This window comes from Anabrus simplex, chromosome 2 (genome assembly GCF_040414725.1).
Source record: "Anabrus simplex isolate iqAnaSimp1 chromosome 2, ASM4041472v1, whole genome shotgun sequence".
In the NCBI taxonomy this organism is placed as follows: domain Eukaryota; kingdom Metazoa; phylum Arthropoda; class Insecta; order Orthoptera; family Tettigoniidae; genus Anabrus; species Anabrus simplex.
The window spans coordinates 166,768,370-166,783,832 of NC_090266.1; positions in this window are offsets into that span (position 1 = coordinate 166,768,370).

The window sequence follows — 15,463 nt, forward strand, 5'->3', positions numbered from 1 at the left end:
TTGAGTGCCGGTGTGATTTTGTTGCATGATAATGCAACACCTCACAAGGCCCACCAAAGGAGAGAACTGCTGCAGCGTTTCAAGTGGGAGGTCTGGTAACATCCACCCTACAATCCCAACCTAGCGCCATGTGACTTTCATCTGTTCGGTAAACTCAAAACGGAGCTCGGTGGTCGACGTTTCCAGACCAATGAGGAGATGAAGGCTGCTGTCTCCGAGTGGTTGCAGAATGCTGGAGGAAATTTCTATGCATCTGGCATCGACAAGTTGGTTGTGCGTTTGCAGAAATTTTGGAGTCTCTTGGAAACTATGTGGAAAAGTGACATTACAGTGTATGTCATTATAGTCGTGTTGCTGTTGTATAGGTGGTGTAATAAATGGCCATAACTGGGAAGTGCAACTTATATTTTGATCTGCCCTCATAGTAATAGTATTAAACACAAGAAAATTAGAAATTATTAAGAGTTTCTTTTCAATAAGTTTATTACAGAGTAGAAAAAAGCATACCTGTTTTTTGCTGAAATGTAGCCACACAAACTGGCATAATTGACCCATTATTAACCTCTATCTTTTACTTCACGGACGCTGAACTAGGGCGTTAACTTCAGTGAGATCTACAACATATCTGGCAGGTGCTGTGATATCTATGTACGTCAGAAGCATTGTACCTTGATTGCTCTTGCCTCCAGTAGAGTACAGTAGATTATTGAAGTCTGAAAGATGATCAACAATGCTCAGATGTTATCTACAATGTTTGTAGACAAGGAATACTGTAATACACTTTGAAATGAACTCCTAGCCATTCAAGCCATTGAAGTGCTATGACCTAAAGGAGAGGCTGCCACTTTTCAGCAAGAAAGTGCCGACTTTTATAGAAAGAGAATGTCATGCTTAGCACAGCTGTTATCCTACAGGTACAGTCACAATAAAATTCTACTTACATGTGATGTCAGCAAAACAAGTTTGCCTGCATGGCACTCTGTCCCACCATTCTTCCTTCTTTCATTCCATTGGCCATATGTGCAGTCAATATTAGGTTTTACAATTTTTGAGTACCGTGATGACTTTGGTTGGGAGGTATTCGCTTCTTTCTCCTTTCTCCTTTCTTTTTTTACGTCCAACATGTGTATCACTCACAGGAATATTATATTCACTTTCACCTTCCATATTGAACTATATCTGTTACCAAGCAGTACAATTACTTAAGAACCACAAATACCTGTCGTCGGACAAGTGTTTAAAAAATAATGCTCATCGTGCCATTTATTTTCAGGCAGTACAACTAAAAGAGCATACTAGCGGTACAGAATGCTAGAACAGAATAGCATTAGGCAAGTTTTGAAAAAAATCTGGTCTTAGTATATAAGGCATATTTTGCAAAAACAGCCTCTTTTCTCTATGTTATATCTTTGGCATGAAGCAAGTTTTGCTCAAGCCGGTTGTATAGGCTTATAGACAGAAAAAAAATAGTATGTATTTAGAAAAAATAATTTTCAGAAAATGTGCATAAAGTAAGCTTTGCAAAAACTGTCCTCATTTATAATTAATATTTCAGCACAGTTAATAGAGAATGCTTACTATAGTGTATTTTCTGATTACAGATTACGTTCTTGAATACTGTGAGTAGACACTGTGAATCATGTAACTCATCATGCGTGTCAGTCCAAACTGCCTACAGACTAAGTAATATACATGGATCAAAGTATTGGAACATATTGGTGTAATTATGATGTACTTTTACATACTATTATAATTTTGTATTCTTATGTTTTGAGTACATTGCAAGAATTTTTACTGCTGTTTGCAATTGCTAATTTTGAGAGATAATTAGTACTAAGGAAAGAATTTCCTATTAATAAAAATATACTTACCTAGCAATAAATTTCACTGCTTCTGTTTTATTTACATTGTGTCTTGCTGGTTTACAGTCTTCAATTTTATTTGTCTTCCACTCCATATGTTTAAGTGTAATTATGTTATCCTGATCAGTACCATTACAAGAAAATCTATATATCACAATTTCATGGAAATTTGTCCTTATCACTAGAATTTAAAATTATTCCTTCCATCTGCCCACTTATATTTAGTGGGAATTGTTCATGTATATTATGATACTGGTGAGAATAAATATTTAAAAAATTTGATCACTGTTAATGAAGAATGTCTAAAAAGGTGAAATTTCTGATTATTGCTCAGTAACTTCCATTATATAGGAATATATTTTGTGGTATGAACTGATGATAAACCACATTTTGAGTAGAGGAAATTTGTTGAGAAACACAGCTAAATTTTAGCAGTCCAAACTATGCCTATTGGTGTTCTCCAAGGTGAAGTTAGCATCAACAAATATATGGTGAACCACAAAGGTAGAACTTGTATTTTTATTTGTGTAATACCAGTTCCAACTGAAACCATGTAACTCATGATGGGTGTCCCATCAACCTGGTTACAATTATCACTGCAGATGCTGCGACATTCTCCACACATCTTGTTAAGGACTAGGTTGTATGCAGAGAGTAGTTTACTTTCATCAAAAAAGAGGAATATGTAACTGGAATTTTAATGATATACATTCTAATAAGTTGCAATTGTACTTTCTTCCTGGTTTTAATTGCTAAAATCTGTAAAGTAATTTGGACTGTGAAAATATTTTATTCAGAGAAGAAATGTTATCCTTGTTTTGCATTATATGTTACTACTTTTTTATTTTTATCCCTTCTTGATGCTGCACATGCATTGAAGTTTATTTGTAATGCACTCCATATTATAATAAGGGTATGTGGCCTCTGAAGAGGCCTGATGCAGATCTTTCAATTTGATGCTGTATAGGAGACCTGTGCATCTATGAGGATGGGGCCCTACCTATGATGAATTCGAATGCTTAAGACGGCACACACACCCAGCCCCCGAACCACTGGAATAAACCAATTAAGGTTAAAATCCCTGAACCAGCTGGGAATTGAACCCAGGTCCCTCTGGACCAAAGGCCAGCAATGTTAACCATTTAGCCATGGGGCCGGATACTCCATATGATTATGCATAATTATATTATCATGATCAACACATTACAAGAAAATCTAGAGGTCTGAATTTAATTAAATTCAACAATTAAATCATTCAAATTTTTCCTTCCACTTGGCTGCACAAACATTGGCAGAAAAAGAACATGCAACATCATCATCATTGATGTGACAGATAGTTCATCATTACAGGAGTATGCGTTTACATATATAGATTAAACGTAACACAAGTATCACAGTAAGGGCTGCATTAACTGTCGAATCAATACTCAGTGTACCCCCTCTTGCGACAAAAGAAGTATGTATACGCTCATTCAAATGGTCATAAAGCTGATGAAAGGCAATTTTTTTGGTTTTTTTTTTTGCTTTACGTCGCACTAACACAGATAGGTCTTATGGTGATGATGGGACAGGAAAGATCTAGGAGTGGGAAGGAAGTGACCGTGGCCTTAATTAAGGTACAGCCCCAGCATTTGCCTGGTGTGAAAATGGGAAACCACAGAAAACCATCTTCAGGGCTGCCGACAGTGGGGTTCCAACCTACTATCTCCCGAATACTGGATACTGGCCGCACTTAAGCGACTGCAGCTATCGAGCTTGGTCTGATGAAAGGCATCTTGCTATATGTTGTCCCAGGCATTTTACAACTTTTGACACAATTCCACAGTGGTTATTGCAGGCTCTAGGGGTAGCATAAATATCCGCTTTGTCATCCCCAATATGTGTTCAAATGGCAAGAGGTCTAGTGACCTCAATGGCCAGAACAGTTGTATACTATGTAAGTTACGTTGCATCACAGCAGCTGTATACGGACATGCATTGTCCTTCTAAAAGTCACATCACCTTCCTGTTAAAAATAGCTGTAACACAGAGACAACAACCTGTGAAAACCTGTGGGCACTGGTTGTGCTACGCTGTAGAAACACCAACAGTGACAAGTGTTATACATGATTGTCCCCATACCATGAGGCTGTGACGGGACTTGGGTGTCATGGAGAAGTGCACACTGGAATAGCCCACTCACCATTTCTATGCCGAATGTGTGTATGTCTATGAATTGAAAATAAAATCAGAACCAAACTTTCATCACTGAAGACAACAGACCACCATTCCTCTCATAAGTCGATTCATACATGACACAAGAGTAGCCATGCATGATTGTATCGTAGTCAAAGGTAAAGGTAGGGTTTTACACCTGTTCAATACTATAAGTAGTATCTTTGACTGTAAATCTCATTTCAGTGTGGACCAATAATGAAATATTTGACGTTAAATGTATCCTAGTGTCAGGGGTAGCCTGACAAGTGGCACACATGATTGTAATTCTGCAGCAAGCAGACGGTTCCCAATGGCCCTTCATGATACAGCAGTTGCAAGATTTGACTGGATTTCACTCCTGGTTGAAGTTCAGTTGCCTCCGCTCCTCACACATGCATCTATCTTGATGTGCATCTGTAATACGCAGATGTCTGGAGCATAGTTTGTGGGTGTGTAAATGTTTCATAAACCTCTGCTGAAAGCAGCGACACCCCACACATATATTGTGCTCAACATGTGTAGCAAAACTTTGATAAGTCCATCCAGATCCCCACAGGCGCAAGATGTGACGCTGTTCAAATGGCTGCACTTATTGAATGTGAGCAATTAACGGATCATGGCTGTAACCAAGAATGAATGTTGCAAACCCTGTTCATATCTAAGCTCAGTACAGCTACTCTCTGCAGAGACAAAACAGAATGCTCACAATTAGACCTACTGAATGCCATCTGATTGCCAATATCTGTGACAAATGTACTACTAATACAACAACATCTCATTATGCACATATTATACTCTGGTGCAATTGAACACAGTGAGTTTTGGTGGGGGATTTTAACCCTGATAACACATTCTTATACATGTACATTATTGTACTACTGGTACTTTTAACAGTTCCTAGAGGATAACTACTGTGGTGTTTTTTTTATTATCGATCAGTACATTCATTTGATGTAAGAATCATTTTGAGATGTGAACTGACAACAAACCAGACCTTGATAAGTGAAAATTTATAGAGAAACGCAGCTATATATTAACTATCAAAACGATGCTCATGAAAGCTCTCCATGGTGCAATTAGCATCAAAGGATATGTGGTGAGTTGCATGGGTAGAACATTTTATATTTTATTTGTATACTGCCAGTACCAACTGGAAACCATGTAACTCATCATGGGTGTCTGACCAGACTGGCTACACTAATCACTGCAGCTTCTCAGACATTTACCACACATGTGGTTAATGACTAAGTAGTATGCAAACATTCATTTATATTCATCAAATAGTTGTGCAATATTGGTGAAATTTTAATGTTATATATTGTAGCATGTTGCAATAATACTTATTTCCTGGTTCTAATTGCTAAGATTTGTGAGGCAATTAGTATTGTGAAAATATTTTTCTATTATTCATAGAAAGAATTTTATCTTTATCTTGCAATATATTTCACTATTTTGTTTGATTTTCATCCACCCCTGCTGGTTTACAGTATTGCAGTTTTTTGGCAAATGCTCCGTATGCTTAAGTAAGGAACCTTGTGTAGCAGCTGCTGAACATGGACATGCATTGTCCTGATGAAAAAGTACATCACCTTCAAGTCAAAGAAATGCCAGTAGCATGGGACACCCACTTGTGCAACCTTGTCAGCACATATTACTATAATGAATATAAACCAGGTTTGAGGACTCAGCAATTATAGAATGTTAGCTTGTGTTCCTGCCACTGCAAGCTCTGCAAGCGATTATATCCAACACATACTCCAGTAATTCTGACAAGCCGGGTATAGAAAAGTGGGGAAGACATTACTGTGTGAGATATTTCTGCAAATAAGTTTAATTTTCTTTGCTTTCAGTTCCTAAACTCAGTTCATTGTGTGTTGTATACTTCCAGCATGTATCTTATGTGACTTGATTAATTTAATAGTTCAACATGTTGTATTGTTTGGTGCCTGGCTGTGAGTCAGGTTGTGGTAGAGTAGTTGATGATATGTGATTGTTTTCACCACTGAAGAATAGAAATCAATTTGAAAAATGGGCCAGAGCTATTCCACGGAAGGATACTGAGTTATTGCATAGTAGCAGACTTTGTCATGCTCATTTCTCTGATGGATTTAGAATAAAATCAGATAATTTTATAGTAAATGGTGAAAAGTGGATATCTCTCATGTGAGATGAAAATTATGTCCAGGAGCAGTGCCTCAAATTTTCCCTATTTTGCCAAAATACCCTTCAAGTTAGATTAGATTAAGTCCCATGAAACTTCCAACTAGAAAAAGATCCTAGAGGCCATCAGGAACAGAAGAAAGAAGACTGAAGATGGGAGTGCAGCAGTGAATGGAGAATGAAAAGTTCAGTCTAATGTTGATCAAAATTTGTGTCATGCTAGTATACATTCTGGTGTTGAAAAGACAATATTATTGCTCAAAAGGCACCTAAAAATGCTAATCAAAATTTAATTTGCTCAACTCAAAGAAATTGTGAATTAACTTCCTGGAGAAGTAGGTTAGAAATATACAGGAATTTAGTTACAGAGATAATAAACACCTTAGAGAGAAGCAAAAGATGATGATGATGATGATGATGTTCGTTGTTTTAAGGGGCCTAACATCGAAGGTCATCGGCCCCAAGCAAAAGATGATAATCGACACCATGCTTAAGAAATGTCATGTGAAATCTTTTAATGGAATGAGGTTCATTAATGAATTCATTTTAGACAGTTTACTGTTGAGAATAAAATCACTGCTAAATCTTCAGACAAGCTTTGGAAAGTCCAGTAACTGACAAATTGAGTTGGTAAGTAGAGTATTACTTTTAATTCTTCATGGGTGTTTGTTTCAACATGCTGGGAATTATGTGATATTTGTCTGTATGTGTACAATCCAGTAACCTGTGCTGTCCACAACATGTGATGGAGGCTGCAGTTCTTATTTCCATGTATGAATTTTTCCGTCATACCCTGCTGTGGTACTTTATTTGTTAATGCTCACTGTTCTTTTTTTAAATTGCTATGTATATACTTATCAGTTACAGAGTAATACGTTTCCTCCGGCATCATTCATAAGGCCAGCTGATCAGTACTGTGGAGTTTGCCCACTCTAGCGCTGCCTGGCGGGGTGTGTTTGAAATCGAGGAGTCCTCACACGTGTTCTTGTATTGTATTGTACCCTGCTGAAACACCAACGGTGGCTTTGAGTTGTAACTAATGGCAGATGCACTCTGGAATTCACCGCTCACCAGGTCTGCGCCATTCACATGTGTTTCCATCACTTGCCTACAGACAGAATCAACATTCATCACTGATAACAATACATCCCCATTCCCCTCTCCAGTAGATTCTTCTACGACGTGTGTGGCCATGCTTGGCAGTTTGTGGTGTCAGTGCTACCCTGGCCAGAGGCTCATATAATCATAATCCTGCTGCATACATATGGTTCCAATTGTCTTTTATGACACAGCAGGTGGAATGTATAAAACTATTTCATTTATGTTGGTTCAGTCAGCCACCACTGCTCGCACAATTTGGTGATCTTGATGTGCGTCCGTAATACATAGATGACTGGAGAATTGTGTGTGGTTATAGAGAATTGCACAGATGATTTCTGAAAGCAGCAACACACCACAAATACATTTTTCCTAATACGTACAGCAATCTGTGGGTATGTCCACCCAGCTTCCCACAACCCCACAATGCGACCACATTCAAAGGCCTGCAGTGGTTCAACATGAGCATGTACTCGTTGGCGAGGCATGGTTGTATGATAGAATGAATGTTGCAAAAACTTTCTGACGTCTTACCAGAGCAGAGTTACTGCCACCAAAGTCAAAACAGAGTGGGCGGGGTCAGGTCTCCTTAGTGCCATTCTGATCGCTGATGGTGGGAAAACTGAATCCAAACCAAACCCTATACACCATGGCACAATTCCCCCAAAGGGCCATGGCCTACCAAGTGATGGCTTCTCAGCTCTAAGGCCTGCAGATTATAAGTTGGCAGGTGGTAATCACAACCGACCCTCTTGGTCATAATACTTTGATTTCTATACCGTGGCCACCATCTTACCATCAGATAGCTCCTCAGTCGTAATCCTAGACACTGAGTCGACCTTAAACCCCTGCCCGCAGATCCAGGTAAAAATTCCTGACCTGTTTGGGAATTGAACCCAGGGCCTCGAGTTGAGAGGCAGGCATACTGTCCCGATACCATGGGGGCCAGCATGACAACTGAATCACTTACAAAAGAAAACCTTGGGATTCAAGTACTAATCCCTGGTGCTGAGAGATCTGTAAGCAACCGGGAGATAGTAGGTTCGAATCCCACTATCGGCAGCCCTGAAAATGGTTTTCCGTGGTTTCCCATTTTCACACCAGGCAAATGCTGGGGCTGTACCTTAATTAAGGCCACGGCCGCTTCCTTCCAACTCCTAGGCCTTTCCTATCCCATCGTCGCCATAAGACCTATCTGTGTCGGTGCGACGTAAAGCCCCTAGCAAAAAAAAAAAAAAAAAAGAGATCTGTAAGATGTGAGATCTCTACTTAATTTCAACAGGAAACCATTTTTATAAGTGAACACAAGGCAAAACAGATTTTGAGGAGGGAACACAGCTACATTTTACCAGTCCAAAGTATGTCCATGAATGTTTGCCAAGGAACAGTTTGCATCAAGGAATATATGGTAAGTTGCAACGGTGGAAATTTTTTGTTTTGACTTCTGTATACTGCCAGTACCAACTGTAAACCATGTAGCTCATCATGGGTTTCTGAATAAACTGGCTCCAATAATCACTGCAGATACTCATACATTTACCATACATTTGGTTACTGACTTAGTAATATGCACACAGATGTTTACATTCATAAAAGAGTTGAAACATAACAGTAGAATTTTTGTGTTATGTATTATAATATGTTGCAATTGCTATTACTTCATAGTTTAGCTGCTATAATTTCTGTAATAATTAGTAGAGTGAAAATATTTTCATAATATTCAAAGAAGTATTCATCATGACCATGCAATAATTTATCTACTTCCATTTGATATTTGTCCCCTCTTGCTGGTTTACAGTATTGAGATTTATTTTCCTTGAACTCTGAATGATTAAGAGTAATTTTAGCATCATGATCAATAATGTTTATAAGAAGATCTATACCTCAGAATTTCAGAAAAGTACATTTCTTTCAATCATTAGGGTACAGAATGCTTTCTTCCAATGGCCCACTTATATTTTGTTGGGGATTCCAACCCTGATAACACTGAGAGATCTGTAAGATGAATGTATAGTTGTTACTACTGAGAACACTTTGAAGTAAATTTTTAGCACTGTTAATAGAGAATAACCAATATGGTGTATTTTCTGAAAACTGATTAGTTGCTTATTTGTAGAGGAAATCATTTTGAGAAGTGAATTGATAACAAAAGAGGCTTTCAGATGAGCAAATCTCTTGAGAAACACAGCTAAATTTTAACAGTCCTAATTATGCTCACGAATGGCCTCCAAGGTTCTGTTAGCATCAAAGGACATATGGTGAGTAGCAAAGGTTGAATTTTTTCTTGTTTTTTGTATATTGCTAGTATCAACTGGAAACCATTAACTCGTCATGGGTGTCTGACCACACAGGCTACAATAATCACTGCAGATGCTCAGACATCTGGTTAATGACAAACTTTTATGCAGACAGTCGTTTACTTTCATCAGAAAACTTGAACATACTGGTGGAACTTTAAAGTTATGCATTCTAGTACATTGCAATTGTACTTACTTCCTGGTTCTAATTGCTAAAATTTTTGTGATAATTAGTGCTGTGAAAATATTTTCTTATTATGCAAAGAAGAATTTTATCATTACCTTGCAATATATTTATCCACTTCCATTTGATTTTCATCCCCTCTTGCAGGTTTACAACATTACACTTCATTTTTCCTCAACTCCATGTTATTAAGAGTAATTTTAGTATCTTGATCAAAGACACTACAAGAAAATTTATGCATCAGATGTTCATGAAAATTTGTTTCTCTTAATTATTAGAATTCCAAATTATTCTCTCCATTGACACAAAAAGAACCATGCAACATCTTCAAGGTGAAGGTCATTATATTCACAAGCATTGTGACAGGTCATTGAGAAGAACATGATTACAAATTCAGACCAAATGAGAGATATTTGTCACAGTAAAGTGTGCTCAAACAGTCCCAAATTCACATAGTATAACTGCCTCTCAGGGTATGCAGGCTTGTATTTGCACTTGCAAAGATTCATAAGGGTGACAAACGTTATCCTGCGATAGACTGTCCCAATAATCTTGCAACTTCTGATGCAGTTCAGCAATGATTCCTGCAGGCTCTACGGAAAGCATAAGTTCCCGCTTCATTGCGTCCCATACGTGTTAAAATGGTGAGAGTTCCAGTGTTCTTGCTGGCCAGTTGTTTTAATCTCTGTCGAGTACATTTCATTGCAGCATCTGTATGTGGACATTCATTGGCCTGCTGAAAAAACACATCACCTTCCTGTCGAAGAAATGACAGTTGCTCAGGTACAACAACCTGTGCAATCTAGCGGGCACTGGTTACATTATTCCGCAGAAACACCAACTGTGACAGTGAGTTGTAATTTATTGCTCCTCACACCATGATCACTGGGGTGGGAGCTGGGTGTCATGGGGTGAATGTATTCTTGAATATCCCGCTCACCAGGTATATGCCTCACACGTGTCCTTCCATGACTTGCAATCAGATAGAACAAGCAACCGACAGCTATTTGCATTTCAGTAGACACATCCACGGCACAGGTGCAGCCATGCTTCGTAGTGTCATAGCGTCAGTGATAGCCTAGCTATAGAAATATATGATCGTAATTCTTCTGCAAGCAGACGGTCGACACTGATCCTTGGAGACAAAGCAGGTGCAACATGTGACCTGGATGTGTTCCTGGATGTTGTTTGTTTTGCCACTGTTGCTCACACAATGAGTTGATCTTGATGTGTGTCGTTAATGCGCAGATATCCTGAGCCTGGTCTATGGTTGTTAAGATATTCCACAGACCACTGCTGGAACCAGTGACACACTCCAATATACTGTGCACAACATATGCAGTAATCTGTCGATATATCCATCCAACTCAGCAGAGCTCATGCTCGCAGAGTCAAATCGGAGTACGAATGAAAGAATTAAATTTATTGATGCAGCCTGCTCAGAACTTGACACTGAGTACTCTGTGGTTCTGAGTATGGTTATGTTTAAGTTCTTTTGACATACATCATACAGTACTAGTTAAAGTACAGATTTACATCCAACATTTATAACATTTGTCACTGAGTGTTATGTATTTGTTAGGTAGAGAATCAGTCGTGTGTAATTCAGAGTGAAATCCACTTGATAGCATTTGATTTGTGGAAAGCCTTCCATTTACAGAACTATTGCTCAGTTGACATAGACATCCTACTGTTATCAAAGAACTCATTTTTATTATCATAGTAAGTACTTAATATTCAGACGTGAATTTGGAGAAAAAAATGCTTAGCTGAAGGTGGGTGAGTTTGATTTTCAGTATTATTCCCTTCCAGTAAGAAATATTACAAAGCATCTCATGCTTTTTGAATGCTCTTACACTTTAGTGTTCAGAAGCAAGAAGTATTTAGTCATTAGTGGTGAGCATTGTGCATTTCTTGTTAAAACATAATAGGCTAGCTATATTTAAAAGACCTCAGCAAATGTAAATGGAATATTTTCTGGCTTTTTAATTTTTGCTAGAAGTAGTTGAGGAAATAGAGTACAAACAGGCTTATTTCTATGAAATAATTTTTTGTAGCATGGCTCTAGACTTCAAAAAGTGTGTAGGTATAGGGTATGCAGAACATTCATCTATGTCAGTGAAATAAATTACATTCTCAAAAAAGTGTTTGAAATTCTGTGTACCATGGCACGACATGTCTGTATGAGGCACACCGTATTACCAATGACTACATTCAAACACACACAAAAGAAAAACAGGAAACTTTCCCTACAATTAGTAAAATATTCCAATCCTTAACTCCTCTTCCTATAAACAAATATTTGCCACAATTTGTTCTCTTGAATTCCAACTTTACCTTCTTTCCTACATTTGAAAACAACACCCAAACTTATACATCTACTAATGGAATCCCACACCATCCCTCCACCGACAGCACACAAGGGCGAAACGCAGGCAACCAAGAATGAGTTAGCTGGAAAATTTATAATGTCCAATAACGGACCATTATATTGGTATTATAAATTTACTCATTCAGGACAAATATTTTAGGTTCCCTATGGGAATCAATATCTGCATCATTTGATGGCCAGGCAGGCATCTATTTTTGGAAATGAGACATAGCTCTCATAGTGCATTGGCACTGCTGGTGGCTTCAAATAGCCTATGCAGTGGCCTCCACGGTATGCACTAGCCTTGCGTCCTGGGTGGTGTGCTAAGTCCCAACTGACGAGCCTAACTTAGCACACGAGGGTGAAACGCAGGCAACCAAGAATGAGTTAGCTGGAAAATTTATAATGTCCAATAACGGACCATTATATTGGTATTATAAATTTACTCATTCAGGACAAATATTTTAGGTTCCCTATGGGAATCAATATCTGCATCATTTGATGGCCAGGCAGGCATCTATTTTTGGAAATGAGACATAGCTCTCATAGTGCATTGGCACTGCTGGTGGCTTCAAATAGCCTATGCAGTGGCCTCCACGGTATGCACTAGCCTTGCGTCTTGGGTGGTGTGCTAAGTCCCAACTGCCGAGCCTAACTTAGCACACGAGGGAGAAACGCAGGCAACCAAGAATGAGTTAGCTGGAAAATTTATAATGTCCAATAACGGACCATTATATTGGTATTATAAATTTACTCATTCAGGACAAATATTTTAGGTTCCCTATGGGAATCAATATCTGCATCACATACCACATTGTCGAGCAGCTCGTCTCCTTTCTCTGAAGTCTTCCCAGCCGAATTTTACAACTGTTTTGTAGCACTACTTTTTTGTCAGAAAATACACAGAACAAATCCAGTTGCTTTTCTTTGGATTTTTTCCTCTTACCAAGAATGCAGCCTTTCCTCTGTCTTAAGGATGTATCTTCACTTGCCAGAAACCACTTCAAACCTGCTATCATGTCTAGTGTCATCTATCCAGGGCAACATGGTAGGTGTTTTTGTGACACCGTTTGTTATCGTTCAGTTAGGACAGAACTGAGTAGAGCCATGCTTCCTCATTACCATCACTACTAGGAGCTCCATGTTCTTTCTGAGAGTTCCTTTTCTTTTGCACTTTCATTTATTGAGTATCTGCTCCTCTTTGTCATACTTCATGAGTGTAAATCCTCAGATCACAGCCATTTTTGGCATACTGTCTCCCACATCAATCCAGTATTGGAAAAGTTATGTCCTATCAAAGTCATTGCTCTCCAGGCAGAACACAGACTGGTACTCACATGGGTCTTATAGATACTCTAGTTATATTTGTTGTAAGTTGCTGTATAATTCATCGATCTTTTATAGGGTTTCTCGTTATTTTAACCTGTTACTACCTGTATGTTTGGTTGCAGTGGGTGACCCAGTTTGATGGCTTTCCAGCAGGCATTGCATATAACACACTCCCAACCCCCCGAATGCTGTGCCTTGGTGGATGGTGATGTCGTAATTGTTCATGTTGGACTGATGAGAAGTGTTGATCAGTCGATCACCATGTTCTGTTCCACCCTGTTGGTAAATCAATCTACCATCATCGTGATCTCTTAATTCGAGCCAGGGTTTCTAGGGTGGTTGTAGTACACATGTAGCATCACAGAAGCTATATATCCCTGGAGAGGGCACGTAAAAATAACCCCGTTTTTGGAGAAGGCACTTAACAGGGGATGAAAAGAAGTGAAAAATAGTTGAATTATTTTTATGAGGATACTTATATCTTAAAAACTAGAGATGTTACAGATGTGAAAATTGGTTTTTTGAATCCCCCTTCAAAAATAATGAAACACATATTTTTGTTTTTGGAAAATACACCCGAATGGGGGTGGGGATGGGGGAAGTACTGATCAAGAGGTTGAATTGTTTTTATGGGGATACTATCTCAAAAACTGAAGTTACAGATGTGGGAATAGGTATTTGGAATCTCCTTTAAAAATAATATAACATGTATTTGTTTTTTCAACTTGAGAGAAGACTGTTTCTCACGTGTACAGTTCTATGTCGCATGATCGTCTTAGCAACAAAAGGTAATGCCACAAACATGGTTTACAAAAAATTTCTGGGATAAATGAAACTCAATTTTTGGGTGAGTTTTTATACTTTAGGAATTTTCAGATAATGTCTTAGTACAATGTTGAGGAATGATTACTTTGGTCAAAATACAAAATCCACCCGAGCGAAGCCGCGGGTAATTGCTAGTATATATGTTCATATTTTTTTCTTGTGTACTGTCAATACCAACTGGAAACCTTGAAACTCATCATGGGTGCCTGAACAAACTGGCTAGAGTAATCACTGCAGATGCTCAGACATTTACCAAATATCTGGTTAATGACTAAGTAATATACAGACAGTTATTTGTATTCATCAAATATTTGAAATATATTGGCAGAATTTTCATGATAAGTAATGTAGTAGGTAGCAATAATACTTACTTCCTGGTTCTAATTGGTAAAATTTGTGAAATAATTATTAATGGGCAAAGAATTTCCCATCACTCAAAGAAAGAATTGCATACTTATTATGCTATATATTTCATTACCTCTGATTGATGACCATCCCATCCTGCTGGTCTAAAGCAATGCAATTTATTTGTCATCCACTCCATATTCTAAAGTGTAATTATATTATCATGATCAACATCATGAAAATTAAGTTTATACATCTTTACCTCATCAAAATTTGTTTCGTTGAATCATCAGAATTCCAGTTTATTCCTTTCATCTCTCTACCTATACATCACCAGATAATGCAATATCATTTCTGAGAATATTCGTAATTCTAATTCTTGCAGAATTAATAGAGATTAATTCATTATTATGGTGTATTTTGTGTTTATTTTGGACAAGAAACCATTTTGAAAAGTTAACTGAAGTTAAATCAGGCCAAGGGAAGGGAAATTTAGTTGTGAAATACAGCTAAATCTTAGCAGACCAAACTGTGTCCATGTATTTTCTCCAAGGTGCTGTTAGCATCAAAGAACACATAGTGAGTGGGAAAGGTAGAAATTGAGATTACTTATTTGCATACTGCCAGTACTAACTGCAAACTATGTAACTCTTCATGGCTGTCAGACCAAGCTAGCTACAATAAACACAGCAGATGATCAGATATTTACCACACATCTGGTTAATGAAATGATGTGGTGAATGGCATATATTGCCTGCCTGTGTCTGATGACATCTGGTTAATATCCATGTATTAT